The sequence below is a fragment of the Hemibagrus wyckioides genome, linkage group LG14, assembly GCF_019097595.1.
Source record: "Hemibagrus wyckioides isolate EC202008001 linkage group LG14, SWU_Hwy_1.0, whole genome shotgun sequence".
Classification (NCBI taxonomy): domain Eukaryota; kingdom Metazoa; phylum Chordata; class Actinopteri; order Siluriformes; family Bagridae; genus Hemibagrus; species Hemibagrus wyckioides.
Window position 1 is genome coordinate 16,112,255 of NC_080723.1, and position 20,256 is coordinate 16,132,510.

General features: G+C 39.7%; 1 long non-coding RNA gene across 1 annotated transcript in view; it reads left to right on the top strand.

Annotated features, from left to right (window-relative positions):
* LOC131364866 (uncharacterized) overlaps window positions 1-20,256 on the top strand; it is a 33,961-nt gene that overhangs the window by 8,388 nt on the left and 5,317 nt on the right. The window contains exon 2 of the long non-coding RNA XR_009206536.1: window positions 8,728-8,801. This is a non-coding gene — a long non-coding RNA (uncharacterized LOC131364866). The remainder of the gene's footprint in view (window positions 1-8,727; window positions 8,802-20,256) is intronic.

A 20,256-nucleotide genomic window follows, 5' to 3' on the forward strand; every position in this document is an offset into this window, starting at 1 on the left:
TTATTCTGTCTCATGTTGAGTAATGTTAGCCAATCATGGGCATCTATTAACTCCAGTACAGTTCATCCGGGGGTGGTCAGCTGCCCTGTGACAATGTATGAGTAGGAGCTCGGAAAAGATTCTGTGGCTGTCCTCATGTGCTAGTGCTCACTCTCTCTCTGGTTGGTTAGCTGTCATATGACAGGAGAAAACTAATGGTTGGGAAATGGTGATGGCTAAAATTGGGAGAAAATGGTGTAAGAAGAGCTGAACTAAATCTTTCCTTTGAGTCATTAATCACTTCATTGATTCATTGTTTTTCCGCTACCAGAAACAACAAAAAACATCCATTTCTAAGTGTCTGTGATGGCTGTAGTGTAACATACCAGAACCAAACATATCATCAATGTATCATATATTTTGACACTCAGTAAAATACATGTGCTTTTCAAAAGACTTAATATTCCTCAAATAACCAAAGAAACAGTGTGCTCTAATTCCACAAGAAAGATTGCAAAAGAAAAGTTGAATTAATTGTTATAATTATTACTATAACTGCCTCATTAGAGTGCCCACAATTTGCATAGTTTCAATTAGGTCTAGATTGTTTCCATTAAAATAAAAAGTCAGAAACATCTCAATTCTCTTATGCCAGACAGACAGACAGACAGACAGACAGACAGACAGACAGACAGACAGACAGACAGATAGATAGATAGATAGATAGATAGATAGATAGATAGATAGATAGATAGATAGATAGATAGATAGATAGACTTGAGGGCGATTGCAGTGTTACAGGAGCAAGACCACATAAAGAGTGTACAATACATTAAAGTTACAAGACTGAATAAAAGTCCCAGCTTAATAATAAATTAAGTATAATACCTTACAGAAAAAAGTTATAAGGATGAGCCAAAGCTTTCGACTGGCTGCGTAGAAGAAAATGAAGTGTTCTCTATCTCTAGCTTATGTACTTGCCAGAGTGTTGATAAGTGAGGTGCTGATAGCTTTTAATGATTATGCATGTGTGTTTTAGAATGTGTGTTAGAGATTGGCAAACACGAGACCTAGTAAAGTGTGTGTATTGGAATACGTGTCAAATAGTGAATTCTCAGTCTTTCTCTCTCTCTGGCTCTCTATTATTAAAGCTAATGGGGTACTGGCCCATCATTGGCCTTAGAAGAGAAGCAGAAGAACATTGTTCTCTAGAAGGTCAAGTCAAAGGCACTAGGCCCTGTAGAAATGGGAAAAAAAATCAACAAATCCTCTGAGAGCTAGAGAAATTGATCATCCACTATGGTGATGATCCACCAGGTGAAGTGATTTGCCCTTAAAGCAACTAAATTAGTTAAGAACATGGATGGGATTTGTTTCCAGGATATTAAGTCCATTAAGCACATAAAGCATATTATTTTCATAATGTTGCAAATGCAGTGTTTGTAATTTGTGAGAAACTTGTCAGTAACTGAGTTAGCTGTCTAACATACTAATGGCTCTAATATTATTACATCTGATTTAGGCTTAGACGAGATTTTTCAATGCAGTGTTTCACGTGCAGTGTTAGCAATCTAAGTAGCCTAGAGTAGATTTCAATACTGTATATTAGGACATATACACTATGTTATAAAACCTTGCTATAACTTGTTGCATTAATGTACACACCCCTTTTGTAATACTTTATTAAACTTATCTCATCATGATTAGCAATCTTCCGTACAAAAATGCCCTAGATCTATCAAGTTGTGAAGGGATCCTCTTGTGCCTCTTCTCTCTTCAAGTCATTCCAAAGGTTTTACATCTGAGCTATGACTGGGCCATTGCAAAACTTTGATGTTCTTCTCCTGAAGCCATTCCGTGACTTGGATTTGTGTTTTGGGTTGTTATCATGTTGGAAGCTGTCTAAAAGTGGTCTGCAGGTTTTGTGCCAAAATAGACTGGTATTTGAAGCTATTCATAATTCCCTTTATCTTGACTAGAGCCCAGTCCCAGCTGAAGAGAAACAGTTGCATAGCATATGATGCTGCTTCCACCAAGCATTATTGTGGGTATGGTTTTCTTTGTATGATAGGTCTTGTTTTTATACCAAATATTTTACCTTGGTCTATTCATTGTCACTGTTAAAAATCACAACTGTGTACGGATAAGATGTACTGATAAGAAACAGAGCCTGCTGGGTCTGACCACCCCAATTGCAACTGGATGCTGGACCATCTGACAGAGCCAGGTACTTAAGGATCGGCAACACCCCTCCAGCACTGCCTCGCTGCACACTGGCACTCCCCAGGGCTGTGTGTTCAGTCCACTGCTTTTTACCCCACTGACTCAAGAATGTGCTTAAAGTACAGGTCAAGTCTCATTGTAAGGTTTGCAGTTGACACTACTATTATGCTGAGTCAGCACAGAGGGGACAGTCAACCTTCATTGGAACAACTCTTGACCGAGTGAAAAAGTTTCTCAGTGTACACATGACAGAGGCCCTCTCTTGGACTCACAACACCATTTGCCAAAAGCTCCCAGCAGCACCTCAACCTCCTGCAAAGGCTGAAGAGAGCCAAAATTCCCCTCCCGCTTTCACTGCTTTCTACAGAGGGACAGTAGAGTAGCATCCTGACCAGCAGTCTCAATATATAACAACAATCCCACCATCAGTGTCACAGTATAACAACAGCTGCATCCGAAAAGCCACCAATATTGTGGTCAACCTCACTTTCCTATTCTATGGACTCTTCACCCTCCTGCCATTTGGCAGAAGGTACAGAAGCATCTGTGCCTCCACCAACAGACAATAAGCAGTTTTATCCCTGAGGCAGTCATTTTACTCAATACACTGCTTCCTCCTAATGCTCAACTGGGTCAGTCAAATATCTAACCTAGTAGGACTATACAAGTGCACACAGCTCTTTATAAGCCTGCATCACACATTTTATGGAGCACTAAACATATTGCTGATATAGATATCCCTCTGCTACACTACCAAATTTGTACATCTACATTAAGGTTTACAGTGTGTTTATTGTTCTGTGTATTTATTTATTTATATATTTATTTATTTATATATTTTTTGTCCCGCACTTCTCACACTTTTGTGTACACACCTCAGACATTGTGTATTTGCACTTTACTTAGTCTTGCATATTATTACGTGTTTCTGAACAGTCCTGAAGAAACAACAAGTCATTCAAATGTATAGTAGCATTACAGTAAAAAGCCACTTTGACTCCATCAGCCATTTTGCCACATATTTTGGGGTGCTTAGAAGGTTACTTTTTTCATGAGAAAGGCGTTTCATTTAGATACCCTACCCCATAGCCCAGACATGAAGAGAGATTGTTGTCACATGCTAAGAGTCACCAGTACTCGCCAGATATTCCTTTAATGTTGACATATGTCTCTTGGCAGCCTCCCTGATAAGTTTTCTTCTTGTCCTTTCATCAATTTTGTTAGGATGTCCTGTTCTTGGTAATGCCTCTGTGGTGCCCCATTGTCTCCACTTGTTGATATTGGCCTTCATTTTGTTCCATGGTAAGTCTAATGTTTTGGAAATTCTTTTGTATCCGTCTCCTGATTAATACCTTTCAACAATGAGATTCTGTATATGCTTTGTAAGCTCTTTGCAGACGATGGCTTCAGCAGTCAGATTAAACCAAGAAGATGTCAGGGAAAATCCTACAGAAATCACTGATTTTTATTTGGGGTTGGAATCACTTTATTGGTGACAGGTGTATGATAATTACTTTCGAACATGGGTTTGAATTGGTTTATTCTGAGTAGAGGCACATGCCCTATTATAAAAAGAATTTTGTTGGCTGCTGTGTCACATTAACAGTGGAAATCTGACATGATTTAACTTGGTTTCTTTTCTAAAATGACAAACACATTATTGTAATAGATGCATGCCTTAAAATTAATACTAGCCTCTAATGTCTCTAAAGTATTTTATTAACAGACGTTACTAATTTTTCTTCCTTTAATAAATCCTTTATTTAGAATCTTGTTCTTGATCTCAAAGTAGCCAGTTAGTAAATAGAAATGTTCTGTGACTTTTGATACGTTTATTCTTTTGTACTTTTTCTTATATAAATGAAATAAATAAGAGAAACAAGATAAGGAATTTTCCTTACTTAACTGCAATTCTGCATATTTTATATATATAGATTATTATTATTACTGTGAATTGGCGGCACTGTAGTTTGAGTCTCGTTCCCGCTCACTGTGTGTGTGTGGAGTTTGCATGTTCTCCCCGTGCTTGGTGGGTTTCCTCCGGGTGCTCGATTTCCTCCCACAGTCCAAAGACATGCTTCTAGGCTGATTGGAGTCTCTAAATTGCCCGTAATGTGTGATTGCATGAGTGAATGAGTGTGTGTGTGTGCCCTGCGATGGGTTGGCACTCCGTCCAGGGTGTATCCTGCCTTGATGCCCGATGACGCCTGAGATCCCCGCGACCCGAGGATAGATCGGATGAGCGGCACAGACAATGAAATGAAATGAAACATACTATGAATTGAAGTTTATTATTGTAGTCACTGCAATTAGCATTATGTTTATGTCAAATGAAACATTCACACATGTTAGAGGTTCTAGGGTTTGTTATCGACTGATAGACTTGAGATAAGAAATGATTATTTGTAGGAAAGTCAATTTGAACTCCTGAAAAACAAGTATGAATTTGAGCAAGCGTGATGTTGGATTTTGTTTGTGTTGTGTGAATTGTTATGAATTTGAGGTGTTAGGGAATGTTTGACATTTGTTTGACAAGAGTTCTGAAAGGGTTCTAGAACAATGATCTGGAATGGATTTGCTCTCATATTTGAACACAGTGTTGAATTTTTTTTTTTTGTTTGTTTACACTGACCTAACCATGTCCACTATTGAACTAACCACAGCTAGCCAATCACAAACAATATCTCAGTCCAACAACAGTAGAATCTGGAGTCCAAACTTCACAAGGCCTTTTGTCCTTCCTTTAAAAAAAACCCTCTAATCCAGTAGTTGAGCATGATATGTATAGGCATGTATTTTTGTCATCATATGCAGTAATCAGTAGCAGTGTGTATTTAATACTTTACCAGTGTTCCTTGGCATGCTATGAAGTTGCCTGTTTTTTTTTAAAGGTGTTTGTCATTTATGACCATAATTTTCCTGCTTGGATGACTGAAATAGTGTGAAAATCCATTCACACCCAAAACCCAACACACACACGCAAACACACACATGCAACCTCTCTCTCTCTCACACACACACACACAAACTTCACCGTCAGTGGTGTTAGTTTTGAGCGTACTCCATGATATTTGAATGTGTTGGTTTGGCTGTAGCATTGCTGCTAGTCAATGGTTTAAGCACATCACTGTTTATGAGAATAACTCCTGCCTGATGAAAACTCTTGCTTTTTTTTGCTACTGCATCAGCAGTCTCAACTGAAACATGTCCAGAGAAGTGGTGATGACGAATTTTGTTAATGTGTTGTTGCAGTGTGACATTTTTATTAGGCATATTTGTGGCTAAACATAAACACAAATTTATTGGAAAGTTCACAGATAATCATTAGGCTAGCTGAAACATTTACACACACACACAAACACTTCTGTAGACATTCATGCAAATATAATAACTCTGCTATATAACTACATGCAAAGATCTTTATACAAGAACAGATCATACAACATATGCCAGAGCTCTGTCTTTTTTGATCTCTCTCTCTCTCTCTCTCTCTCTCTCTCTCTCACTCACACACACACACACACACACACAGTGGTTTCTGAGCTGCAGCTGAAGGCCCAGCTGCAGCAGTGATGTCATCGCTTGCTGCCACTTTGCTGATTGGGACTCTTTATTGGAAGCAGAACACTTTGATTCTGCTTCAAGTGCTGGTAACAGACTCATACGTGCACACACACACACACACACACACACACACACACACACACACACAACACAGTGCTACATTACTCATACACCCAGTGCTACATGACAGTTTATATCATGACATCAGCACACTCTTCTTTACTGAGAGATAGTGTTAGCTGCATGTTATCAGCTTTTTTTTGCATAGCATAAGGGTCAGAACTCTATAGATCATTCACCATCTTACTTTTCAAACTGGATAAACTGTGTGTGTGTGTTTCTCCCCCACGGGGCTGTGTATTTGCTTTCTTGGCTTTGTCGTGTGTCTTTCCAGGCTTTGAAGACAGTTCAGTCTGCTAATAAAAGACAGGTCTCTGCCACAACAAAGGGCCCTGTGCCCAGACTCAATAAACAATTTATTTCGCCCCCTCCTTCTCCTCATTCTCTTTCTTTCTCTCTTTCTCTTTTTCTTTCTACCCCCCCCCCCTTCCACCTCACCCCCCTGCCTGTCCTGTGTTTTTTCATTCTTGGCTTGAGAAGAAATATGTACACTTGCTATGTTTTTTCCATGTGATCACAGAATGCTCTGGAATAGATTAGTGGTGGGAGGGAGAAAGGGATGAAAAAGAGCAGAAGAAGAAGAAGAAGAAGGCTGGGGTGGAGAGAACACGTGCAGGTAACTGATGTAATAACATATAAGGTGACAAAGGGAGGGCGATCGTCTTTGCTGAACACACACATACACACTTATACACATTTAAACCATCACTAAGCAAACACACTCTGTACTGTACTTTACTGACCCAGCAGAAATTCTTTAGCTGACCAGGCATTTGCATAACCAACTCAAGTTTTCTTCTTGTCTCTCAAGCAGGTGAAGACATGCCAACCTGTTCCTCTCATGCTTTCTCTCATTCTCGATCTCTCTTAATCTGCTGGTTAGCACTGGCAGGAGCGTATTACCACAACCATGTAGCTCAAAGTAAATAAATGGCAGTTTTTTGGGGGATATTTCTCCTGGAGAAAAATAACAGAAGCATATGTTTGTCTGCGTCTCAGTGTGTGTGTGTGTGTGTGTGTGTGTGTGTGTTTGAGAGACTGTAAACCACAGTCTTATTGAAGCTATTAGGCGGCTGGCATAGGAGCACAGCAGAAAAGGACCAGATGGGCAACTACACACACACACACACACACACACACGGAAAAAAACACTTTCTCTTTCCTCACTCATCCTCAAACAAAAACTCTAAAACAAATCGACTTACAGAAAACAGCATGCATGCATGATCACACATGATTACTCACACACACACACACACACACACACAGATGTGCTTGCTCAGTCACATGCACAGCTATCCTTGCTATGATGCCATGCTCATCTCTTTCATCCATCCCTCCATCACTTCATCTAATTCTTCTTTCCACTTGTGAGTGTGTGTGTTTGTGTATGTGTGTGTGTGTGGGAGAGAGAGAGGTGTGGTTGAAATGCATCACTGACACAGACTTATATAATAGTTGGATTCTAAGAAGGATATTAGGTGTCTCATTCGTACCCTTGATATGCATCTTATAGCGCTTTTCCATACGAGTAGGGTGAAACATCTCTGCTCCCACATTTTTGCCTCATTTCAAATGCCAAGGACAGAATCGGTTACTGTTCTCACCAAGAGCATCAAACAAGAGCGAGAAATATTACAGAGCATTAACCTGTCAAATGCATCCCTCACATAATCATCACTTCAAATCAGATAGACACCGTTTTGTGAACTATTAAGGTAGACAGAATCACACAGCACAGCTGCCTTAAGGATTACAGAAAACCTGGAAAGTTCTGTTTGGATGGTTTGCTAAATTGCAAGTCTTCATCAGATCTGGATTCCTGTATATAATATGAGAAGGTCTACTAAGCAATTGAGCTTCTTTGCTGGAACGGAGTTCCCTATAACTTTAACTTGATCAGCAAATCAAACTAATATCTAAGCTTACCTTACTGAATAGGGACTGTGAGCATGCAGTGGAAATAGGCCCAGCTCAGGGTGCACATAGTTCTGGATAAGTTTAGCATCTAGTTAAAAAGTGACCTGTAGAAATGTGACTTCCTCCTGAGCTCACACAGAAATCATACAGACCCTGATAACAACATTCACTTGTGGTCCAGTTTTAGTTCTTATGTCTGACTAGGTTCACTCTTATGTTGATGTTTTTCATTAATAAGGTCACCATGCAAGTGGAGAATATTTACAACATGTTTACAGCATTTTTACGACGTTCTTAAGGCACTTGTAAACTGACTGCCTCAAAACGTTTTACTACATATGCCGATTTTCTTTTTTTTACTAAGTCATAACTACGACTCCAAAAGGCAAAAGAAAATCCCTGCTCAATAGCAACACTTGAACCAATCTAAAAAGCAATGCAGCAGTGCTGTAAAGACATTTCCTTTGTGTTCGGTAATGCTGCCACAGCATCGCCCGAAGTCGGGATGTGGCTTGACGCCGTGTTTTGGGGAGCAGTAAAACAAGCAGCTAATGACACCCCACGCCACCACAGCAAAGCGGCACGCGTCACACACACTAACCCAGGAAATGCTTTGGTTGGCCACAGGATAATCGTGACTGTCCCGGGCAATTTGTGCAGACTGAACACCACAACTTTTTTTTTTTTCATGAGCTGCTCACCACAGCGCCCCAAAGCTCCACGCCAAGCCCAGACGAGCCGCAAAGAGCTGCACTTGTCTCACTCTGGCTGTGGGTCAGATGCTGGGGGGTGGAGGGGGAATAACCTGCAATTATCAGGACTGTCCAAAGCTAAATGTTCCATATCCCTACTGTATATAAACACACTCTTTCTTTCTCTGTCTGTCTGCCTGTGTCTGTCTCTCTTTTTCTGTCTCCTTAGCTGAGGCTGGTGGAAAACTAGAAATTGGAAGCAGGGAGAATTTCAGCAAAGTCAGGTCTTCTCTCAATCTCTCCGTAAGTGCCATCTTACATTTTTTCTCATACAAATGGAAAACATTTACAGATGGTGTTGCAGGGGTTCAGGCCTAATATGCTCACGTGCGCATATATTTATTTGAAAATGAGTAACTAGAACATGTTGTGCGTGTACACCCTTCGTAGGTATCTGGATATTTTGACTGCTCTGTATGTGTGTGATGTGAAGGGGGTCATCATCAGGTTCCCTGTGTGGAGTAGACCCTCTCAGAGACATGACAAGAAGCCTGAGCGTGCCTTTGGGCTCTGATTAAATGAAAAGTCATACATTAAATGTTTGGGAATATAATATCAGTAATAGTACGAAGTGAAAAATGCAGGCTACAGAGATCATCACAGACATTTCTGAAATAACTTTAAGGAACAAAATTTCTCTTTTAAACAAAATGTCACTCAAACAGATTCCCTAAAGTGCTATCGTTTAATCCCTGTTAAAACAGTCTGAAAGTGAAACAGATTGACTCAGCATACTGTCACTTTCACTCAAAGGTTACATTCTGCAAACACAAATACACACATACAGTCCCACTTTCAAGCATGTGTAGTACATCTGATGCATGCATTTTATATACAAAATACTATTTTGTACTTGTTTTTGATAGTCATAGAAAATGCGTGTGGGTTTTTGTTTTTTCTTTTACAATACTTTTTTTGTTGTTGTTCTGTAACTTCAAAATATAGAAAGTACCCTTCATGATTAAAAAAACGTCATTCATACATTCAGTAAACGCTTTATCCTAATCGGGGTTGCCGTGGATCCAGAGCCTATCTCAGGAACACTGGACACACAAACCAGTGCAACGTGTACACCTACGATCACAAGCAAAAAAACTCCCACGCAAACACAGTGTCCCATGAGCTTAGGACTGACCCTGTACCTTGCTACTCTTTCAAAACTTTTTTGTTTTTCAGTTTCAAAGTTTTCAAAGTTTATCATACAGAATTATGAAGCAGACTGATGCTAATATCCAGTACTGCTGCCAGTGTTAACTGAACCGTAATCTAATAACCTCATGCTCGGAGATAAATTAGGAAAATGAGCTTTATGACTGCCTCTCTCATATGATGCCAGCTTATATCAACAGCTGACATGTTTGTTGAGAGTATATTGGGAGCTTAGAGAGAAACTGCGTTCTTGTAAACAGCGTCTATAGACCTAATCAGTTCGTAAACATGCAGCTTAGTGGGATTTCCAGATGGATCAATGGAGGAAGTAGCTAGCATTGAGTAATAGTAAATATGCACACAACTGGCAAAATAAAAACATTTGTGCCAATGGTAAATAAAAGTAGTTTTTTTTTTTCTATTTTGTAACATGTGTGGTGGCCATGGAAAACCTTCTTGTCATATTTTTCTATACTACGTATTATATTTCTGAAACTGACATTCCTGAAGTGAAAAAGCTTTCATCTTTGCATTAGTAATATAGTTAAAATAGTATTTAAAAGTCTGATTATCCCCCAAAATGCATCACAGACATGTTGACACTTGGTATCTGATTACAAATGGAATTGTTTAGGCTTATGTCCGGTTCACTAACAACTTGATTATAGTCTGACATTCACTGTGAGGAAATCACACTTAGCTAGTGAAGTTTTAGACAGACTGTTTTATCACCCTGTTTGTGAAACTGGCTCCTTACGCAACGTATTCTTTGCAGGATGATAGCCAAGGCAAGATTATGAAGTAAAGCAAAAATTCTAAAACATTTTAGTGAAATATGTTTATTTTTCCACAACTCAGCCAACAATTTATTGTGTCATTTTAAGAATGCGATCTATATGCACTGTAAGGCTGCTGACTGACAGAGTACATAGTGCCATTACCAGCTGCTTGGCCTGAACTTGGCACCCATTCACATTGTGGATGCAACTGGCAGGACTTATTTCATGACTTCCCTGGTCATTCAGCCCAAACATGCTTGCTGTCAGGGAACAGTTTCCAAATGCCAGGTCACAACAGGGAGGAAATGGAGACATAGCATTAGGTTGCATTTAACGAATAACTCAGTGTGGTTTTTGGAGGATACCAAGTGTGAGTTATTATCCACCAGAATGCTAACATTACCAACAGAAATGGCATTAATGATCTCATTTCCTGCAAAGTGTAAAATAATCAGTTTTCTTTCAGAATGCACGTTACGTTCACAATTTGACATATAGTATTTTGCTTTACATATCAAAATACATTTTGATTTATTTTTTATTCAACCCTGTATATACTCAGTATTTGGTTGATTTTTGAGGTATTACTGAATCTGGCACTGATTATAAACTATTTTTAAATGTGCATATATACATAGATTAATGAAAGTCATTACTTTTAAGTGATTTGGGGTCAAACATTACTTTTATTATAAGTTTTATACTTCAAATTTCAGTAATTGTAAAAACAAAATATAATATTTTATGCAGACAAAGTTATGCCAAATGTATCAATGGCTTGTATTTCCTGTACTTAAACATTTTATTTTACATTCTGAATTTTATGAAGTATCCAATTTTCAGTGTAAGACTCCACATCAAAAGAATGAAAGAAAAACCACTCAGTTGATGTTGAGACTTTATACATACATGTATAATATATATTACCTTAATTCATTTGGCAGACACCCTTATCCAGGACAAATTACATTTATCTCATTTATACAACTGAGAGTTAAGAGTCTTGCACAGGTGCCTAGCAGTGTTGGACCTGGGATTCGAACCTTCTGATCACTAGTCCATGATTCTGTTGAAACACTATTTACCTCTTATGAGTGACCAACAATATAAAAAAAAAGTTTGACAGATAAAAATGTTTTACAGATGTTCCAGTGATTTGCTCACAGTGTTGCACAATCGTATGACATCATGACATCACCTCATTTACCTCCGTAGAGTTATTATTGTGCCTGGTGATCTAAAATGGAACCTACAATAAGAGCCGATAAAGGGCCATTATGGAGGGAATTATACTGCCCCATGATCGCTCTACAAATATTTTCAATGGAGGGGGATCAGTGGACAGAAAATATAATGCTGGGATTGCCAGAGTTGCATTTTTAGGCCAAATTGAGCTTAAAATTTGGCATAAAAATGACATACAGAAAAAAAAATTGTGTGCAAAACAGTGATCTGATTCCCATGCAAGGGATGAAATAAAGAAGAACATTTTTGTCCCTGAATTTTGCAATTGCAGATTTAAAACAGAATCAGGCAAAATTTTGCAATATTTGGGGGACCTATATATATATATATATATATATTATTATGTATTCGCTCACCTGCCTTGACTCGCATATGAACTTAAGTGACATCCCATTCCAAATCCATAGGGTTCAGTATGACGTCAGTCCACCCTTTGCAGCTATAACAGCTTCAACTCTTCTGGGAAGGCTGTCCACAAGGTTTAGGAGTGTGTTTATGGGAATTTTTGACCATTCTTCCAGAAGCGCATTTGTGAGGTCACACACTGATGTTGGACGAGAAGACCTGGCTCTCAGTCTCCGCTCTAATTCATCCCAAAGGTGTTCTATCGGGTTGAGGTCAGGACTCTGTGCAGGCCAGTCAAGTTCATCCACACCAGACTCTGTCATCCATGTCTTTATGGACCTTGCTTTGTGCACTGGTGCACAGTCATGTTGGAAGAGGAAGGGGCCAGCTCCAAACTGTTCCCACAAAGTTGGGAGCATGGAATTGTCCAAAATGTCTTGGTATGCTGAAGCATTCAGAGTTCCTTTCACTGGAACTAAGGGGCCAAGCCCAGCTCCTGAAAAACAACCCCACACCATAATCCCCCCTCCACCAAACTTTACACTTGGCACAATGCAGTCAGACAAGTACCGTTCTCCTAGCAACCGCCAAACCCAGACTCGTCCATCAGATTGCCAGATGGAGAAGCGCGATTCGTCACTCCAGAGAACGCGTCTCCACTGGCGGCGTCCAATGGCGGCGTGCTTTACACCACTGCATCTGACGCTTTGCATTGCACTTGGTGATGTATGGCTTGGATGCAGCTGCTCAGCCATGGAAACCCATTCCATGAAGCTCTCTGCGCACTGTTCTTGAGCTAATCTGAAGGCCACATGAAGTTTGGAGGTCTGTAGCGATTGACTCTGCAGAAAGTTGGCGACCTCTTCGCACTATGCGCCTCAGCATCCGCTGACCCCGCTCCATCAGTTTACATGGCCTACCACTGCATGGCTGAGTTGCTGTCGTTCCCAAACACTTCCACGTTCTTATAATACAGCTGACAGTTGACTGTGGAATATTTAGGAGTGAGGAAATTTCACGACTGGATTTGTTGCACAGGTGGCATCCTATCACAGTTCCACGCTGGAATTCACTGAGCTCCTGAGAGCGACCCATTCTTTCACAAATGTTTGTAAAAACAGTCTGCATGCCTAGGTGCTTGATTTTATACACCTGTGGCCATGGAAGTGATTGGAAGACCTGATTCTGATTATTTGGATGGGTGAGCGAATACTTTTGGCAATATAGTGCATATATATATATATATATACATATATATATGTATATATACATACATATATATATATATATATATATATATATATATATATATATATATATATATATATATATATATATATATACATATATATTAATTAACACTTAGTCAATTAGATTTGGGCCAAAATGTGGTGTGGTATCATCACAACACAACGCACTTTCAGCCAAAGCCTCCTCTGATTTATTCCATGTAGTTGGTTGGGAGAGTTCCTCTTATATATATTTCCTAACAATAACCAGATTTTTTAGTGTTCATTTCTAATGTTAACTACCTAGAATTTTTAGGGGTATTCTCTATCATTAGTCATTTAATGTGGGATAGATATGTTTTAGCATAAACACACAGGTGATAGATAGATAGATAGATAGATAGATAGATAGATAGATAGATAGATAGATAGATAGATAGATAGATAGATAGATAGATAGATAGATAGATAGATAGATATAAGCAGGGTGGAAATATAAATAGGGTATTCATGTAAAGGAGTCATATACATGTGCAAAATGTGCAGCTCAGGAGCAAGATATGTAGTGTGGTTCAATGAAATAAGATGTAACAGTATTGCACTTGTGCCTATATACATACATGTATATATAGATTATTATATTTCACTGGGGGAGATGGCAGACAGATTAATTGTTCAGGAGATGAATGGCTTGAGGGAAGAAGCTGTTCTTGTGTCTGGATGTCCTGCCGTTTACTGCTCTGTAGCTCCGGCCAGAGGGTAAAAGTTCAAAGAGGGGGTGGGCCGAGTGTGTGGGGTCCAGAGTGATTCTACCTGCACATTTCCTCATTTTCGATGTTCTTGGAGAATGGGCAGGTGGGCACCAATAATCCTCTCAGCAGTCCTGACTATCCGTTGTAGTCTTTTTATATCTGATTTGATGGCAAACAGTAATAGACGTACATAGGACAGACTCAATGACAGCTGAGTAGAACTGTGTCAGCTATGGGCTGACATCTCTGGTAGATTAGTGGTACAGCAAAATTAGTGTTTGCAACCAAACCATTTTACCTGTACATTCATTTGTGTTGGAACCGTGGGAAATTGTAGTTCACTCGTTTAATGTCAAATGTTCAATGATCACCAAATTTTCTTCTTGTTTTTTTTCCCCCCAACAGCCAGTGGGAAGGTCGAGGTCAAGCACATGCTTCCTCTGAAATACATAAAGACAGCCACCACAACTTTTCTGAGCTGATGCTTCCACAGAGCTGCTGAACACACTTGTAAGAAAATTCTAACCTCATAGTCATACACATGAGATTATAGATGCCCAGGCTTGACTAGTGTTACTCTGATTGACAGATAGAGTGCATGCTCTCTTGATATCTTGACCACATCAGGATTTGAACTCATGATCTTCCAAAGATACAATGGACACTTTTTTGTTCTGAGCATGCCTGGTTTTATGATTTTATTTTGCCACAGAGTTAATGAGCATTACTAGCTGATGAGTCAAGGTGATGTGCTCTTACAGTTCGGAATGTATTAGGCTGGTGTGTGGGAAGCCTGAGCCAACACCCCAATGTATTTCAGCAAGAAGGAAGTGGATTATGACCTTTAACCTATATTCTGATGGAGTATATTCTAGATCCATCAAATTGTAATGGCTTTTTGGTTAAGACGTTCCTTTGCTGAATTGGATGTATGTTTCAGGACATTCACATGCTAAAAAGAGAAATTCCTTTTCATCATCAACTTACTAGCATCTACTAATCAATAGATGAAGGTTTTGCACTGAAATTATGTCCTATTTGTAGCTATATCTGATTCCCTCCACCTTAATAAAAGCCCCAGCTATGGCTGAAGAAAAGCAGTCCTAGATCATGATGCTGCCACCAACATGCTGCACTGTGGGTATTGTGTGAATTTGGTAAGGTGCCTTTTTTGCAGCAAGTATACCTTTTAGAATTGGTCTCATCAACCACAACACATTTTGGTACATGGTTTTATGGTGATTTATTTGAGCCTGGACATTTTTTTTTGTAAGAAAGGGATTCCATCCAGCTACTCTACCCCAAAGCCCAGATTTAAAGAATGTGAGAAATTGTTGTCATATGCAGAGAGTATTCCTGCAGCTCCTTTAATGTTGACGTAGGTCTCTTGGCAGCCTCCCTGGTATGTTTTTGTTTTGACCTTTTATAAATTTTGGAGGGTCATCCTGTTCTTGGTGAAGTCACTTCAGTGATTCATTGTCTCGAATTTGCTGATGATGGTGTTCCATTGTACAGCTTGTGTTTTGGTAATCATTTTATACCCCTCTACTGATTGCTATATAAACACATAAAAACTGTCTAGCCATGACCCAGTCCTGATGCCCATTGTAGGTACATTTGGTGGTGGAATAGGCTCAGGGGTCTGCAGCTACACAGGAAGCTGAGATGCATTGTCTGTCCTGACACCGTTTCTATCATAGCCAGCATTAACTTTTTCTAGTCTAGCCTTTGCTCCCCATGCACATCATTGAGCCTTGGTCCCCCTGTTACCGGTACACTGGTTATCTTTTTTTTTGGACCACTTTTGATAGATACAAACCACTGCATACCAGGAACACCCTACAAGACCTGCTGTTTTGGAGATACGCTGGCCCAGTTGTCCAGCCATCATAATTAGGCCCTAGTCATTTAGATCTCTACACTTGACCATACTGTGTATATATACATGTGTGTGTGTGTGTGTCTTTCCTACACTCACTTTATTGTCCTTTAGTTTCTTTTGCACTTGCTCCCCTTTTACACTGTTTTTGGTGTTGGGAACTTTTGACAGCATGTAGATTTCACTCTATCCTTGTATCACAAATCCCCTCCCCCAACTTTCTTTCTCTCCCCCTGTCTCTCCTTCTAAAATTTCTTTCTCTTTCCCTCCATCTCTTCCCTACTCACCAAGTCTAATGGGGTAGTGATTAGTGGACACATTCATATTTTCCTTTCAAAGTGTTGTGCCAGTGAAACGCCTGTAAGCCCCACGACACTGAGGACAGTTGTGCCAGGGGAGTGTGAGTGTGCCGGTAAGTGTGGGTGATTGGTGTAAGAGCAGCACGGCATGAGGCACTTGTTTACAGCATTATTCTGAATACAGTGTGTCGGTCACAAGCTGTGTTTTGCCATGTTTCCATGCATTGTGTCCACGCAGAGAGTGTGTGCTGGTAGTCGTGGGAACTTTAACTTTGTATTCAGAGGCCCAAATGCAGTGCTTGGTGCAATGAAACCTGACCCCCCCTCCACTCAAACACACACTCATGTTCCCCTTACCCACCCAGCACTCTGAATTAAGACACATGTGGAAACAATTCAGTCGATGCCCTGAGCAGGCAAGTCCTCACACACTCGGAGGTACACACACACTTATACACAAAACATATCCATTGCTAACACACTCATTGCGTATACGCAGCAAACCTGCCCACACACACAGTGCATGGGAGCCACACACAGACACATAGGTAAACATTCATAGCACATGCATATGTATTCAAGTCTCCATGCTTCCCTTGATGTGAATACATAAACAGAAGGAAAAAAATCACTTCCGAAACACTGTACACTCTGTGCACTAACCACTACTTTAACTTCAGGATACAGTTCGAGAAAGATGTGTTAACAGCAACGGCTTGGCATTTTATATAATTTTTTTTTTTTTTTTTTTTTGAGGCTGTGAGTATGTGTGTATGTGTGAATGTTCAGAGGTTTGAGTCATCTCCCACAAGACTCTGGTAAGTGAGCACCTCAGGGTCCTGCAGGGTTGTGTTTTAGGCCCGTTGTTTTTGTTTTTGCACCTGGTTACATGGAATTCAAAGTGAATTAACAATCTGGTGATGTGGCTAGTACCTAATTTATGGATAAGCTAACATCTTTTGTAATGCTTCAGAGCAGCTGGCCAGAAAACATCTGGAGCCTCAAGGAGAGAGAGTTCTCACCTATCACACTGAATTAGGCTATGACTGAAGTTAGTGCAGAATTTGCAGGCCCTGCTAAGCACAGACTATATGTGTGTGTGTGTGTGTGTGTGAGAGAGAGAGAGAGAGAGAGAGAGAGGGAGAGAGAGAATGTGCAAGTGAGTGTACATATGCAAGAAGAAAGGGCAGGGTTGTTTTTGATATAGCCAAAGTGCAGAAACAAGCCAAATTCTGTAATTTAATATTTCACTGCTTCAACATCTGGAGCTGCATATAAAAATGGAAAATGGAGGGAAGGAATGAGAGAATTAAAGAGAGAGAGAGAAAGAGAGGGGGGGGGCAAGAAAGATGAAAATGCACCCTCTCTCCTATAGAACTGTGATCCTAACCCTCTTCATTCTTGCTTGCTAAAAGTAAAAAAATATATATATATATATATATATTTTAAAAAAGCATTTTTTTTACCATAAGTAGGTAGGTAATGTGGGTGTAACACACATGCACATACAAACACGTTCACACGCATGCTATGTGTGTAATCGTCTCTTGGCATAAGAACGTAGGTGATCTGAGTGTGATTATTGCTTGGCTCTGTCAGTGGTGATGATGACATTCAATACTCTGTGTGTGAGTGTGTATGTGTGTTTTCCATCATGTACAAATTTAAATCAGGCTTTTATAACTACAATTATCACCATTCTACCATGCTAACTAATAAAACCATTACAACCATTATTCATTACTGAGCCTGAGGTTCCTGCTTACACAGACCGGAATACACAGTATTTACCACTTGTGTAATTACACTGACGTGTGCTCTGTGTCACGCTAAACAATTATGATTAACACAGCCATTTTCCTCTCAAATGCCACTATCTGCAAACGCTGATCTGTTTGTGTATGTTAGTCATTGCACGTGTCTTTCACTCGGTATCTATTCGTTTATGAATGATCGATTCTCGTTGTTTATGCGTCGATTCCTGTGATTGGATTCGCCACCAATTGAGCACAGCTGTGTTTGAACAAGTAGTTTTGAAGTCAAGGAAGATGGCAGTACACAAGCACACACATACCCTCAATCTGTGTGTGTGCCCAGATTGTGTTAATCCTCTATCTTCACTCTCATTAATGTGTGTTTGCTTTCGTCACAATTCTCTATTATCATTCCTACAGCTGGAGAGAATTCAGAGCTTTTGTTTGTAATTATAGGGACTTTGAGAATAAAGAGAATTATGAGTAAAAAGAAGACAGAGAATGATGGAAGGAAAAAACACAACTTCAATGTGTCTGTGACGTGTTAGTCATTTTTACTGTAATTGTTTTTTGACCTTTCGTCCCCTTTCTCTCTCTGTCTCTCTCTCTCTCTCTCTCTCTCTGTGTGTGTGTGTGTGTGTGTGTGTGTGTCTGTATGCACCCCTAAACACAAATGCTGTGAAAAGGGAAATATGAACAGTGACTGTTCTCCTGTGGTGGAAGAGCTCCAAAACTGTTGATCTTTACTGTCAGCTTCAGTCCAGATTGTGGAGTGACTGCTTATTGATGTGTGTTTGAGTTGGAAATCTGTGCAGGCCTCAGTTCTGGGAAAGCCTGGGTCTAGAGTAAGTCTCTTACCCGAGGGAGAGAGCTGGCCACTGGGTGCATTGATTTGGTGTTGCTCATGATTGCTCTTGGGAGATTTAGGCTACCTCTACTATTGCAGAAATATGCGATTTGAAATGCATGTAAATGAAAGTAGACAATTGTAGCCTTATGTATGCCACATTTATGCTAGTCACAGAGTTTGACTAGCTGAACAGGAAAAATGATGTGAATTATCAACGGTCCATTTCATAACCATGTGATGTTAGTTTAGAAAATCATGTCTAAACTAATATCATCTCTCACTTCCATGTTCTGGCCTTGTACATGTTATATTATATCTTTTTTTGTTTTGTTTTGTTCCTTGGTGAGTGTTTTGGAGTATTTAGTGAATGGTTTAACAAATAATCTCTCGTTTTCTCTCATTCCTCTATTCTTACTGTTTCAACTTGTGCTTGTTCTAACAGAAACTGAAAATAGATTAAACATTCTCTTCTCTTATTTTACGTCAGATAACTGATAACAGATGCTTAATGTTTTCTGTACCATAGTGTAGCAAACAGGAGACAGGGAGTATATGAAAATATCTCGAACACCCAAATAGTCCAGAAAATTCTCTTGATTCTGTGTTATTCTGCTGTTGCTAGTGAAGTAATGTGAGTTTTGTTAGTACAAAGTGGCTAGAATAAACTGTATTGAACATTGGGAGTGTCCTGAACTGAATTAGGGAAGTAAACATTGGCTGGTAAAGCGTAGTCCAGTAAGGGTTAAGTTGTTAAGGGCTGTCTTGATGTAGATTGGGTTTGTAGCAGCCAGGATTATGAGGGCTGGCTTGGAATAGGCTGAAAGATTGATATTGATATTGCTTTGGTTAGGTTTTGAGGGTTTTGGTAAGAATAAGCAAAGTAAGTGGTAATAAGTGGCATGTTTTTAAGGGATTGTTTTGGTAAGAATAATGTTTATGACTCATAATAAGTGGTAGGATGATGAAGGATGATTTTGGTTAGGATAATCCTTGTAAGTGGTAGGATCATAAGGGATGGCTTAGGTACGGATAATGTGGATAAGTGGTATTAAGTGGGAGGTTATTTAGGGATGGTTTTGGCAAGGACAGTGCTATGATAGGTTATAGGTTGATAAGTGTTGGGCTGTTACATTTTTTAAAGAAGAGCTTGTATTTACTATGCATAATAAATGTTACATAGAATACATAAACAAAGAAATCAAATAGTTGCTAGATTACCATAGATTACTTATAGATTCATAAAATCTATATTTTGAGTGAGTGAGTGAGTGAGTGTGAGGGTGTGAGGGAGGGAGGGTGCAAGTGAGTGAGTGAGGGAGGGAGGGTGCAAGTGAGTGAGTGAGTGAGTGTGTGTGTGTGTGTGTGAGTGAGTGAGTGAGTGAGTGAGTGAGGGAGGGTGCAAGTGAGTGAGTGTGTG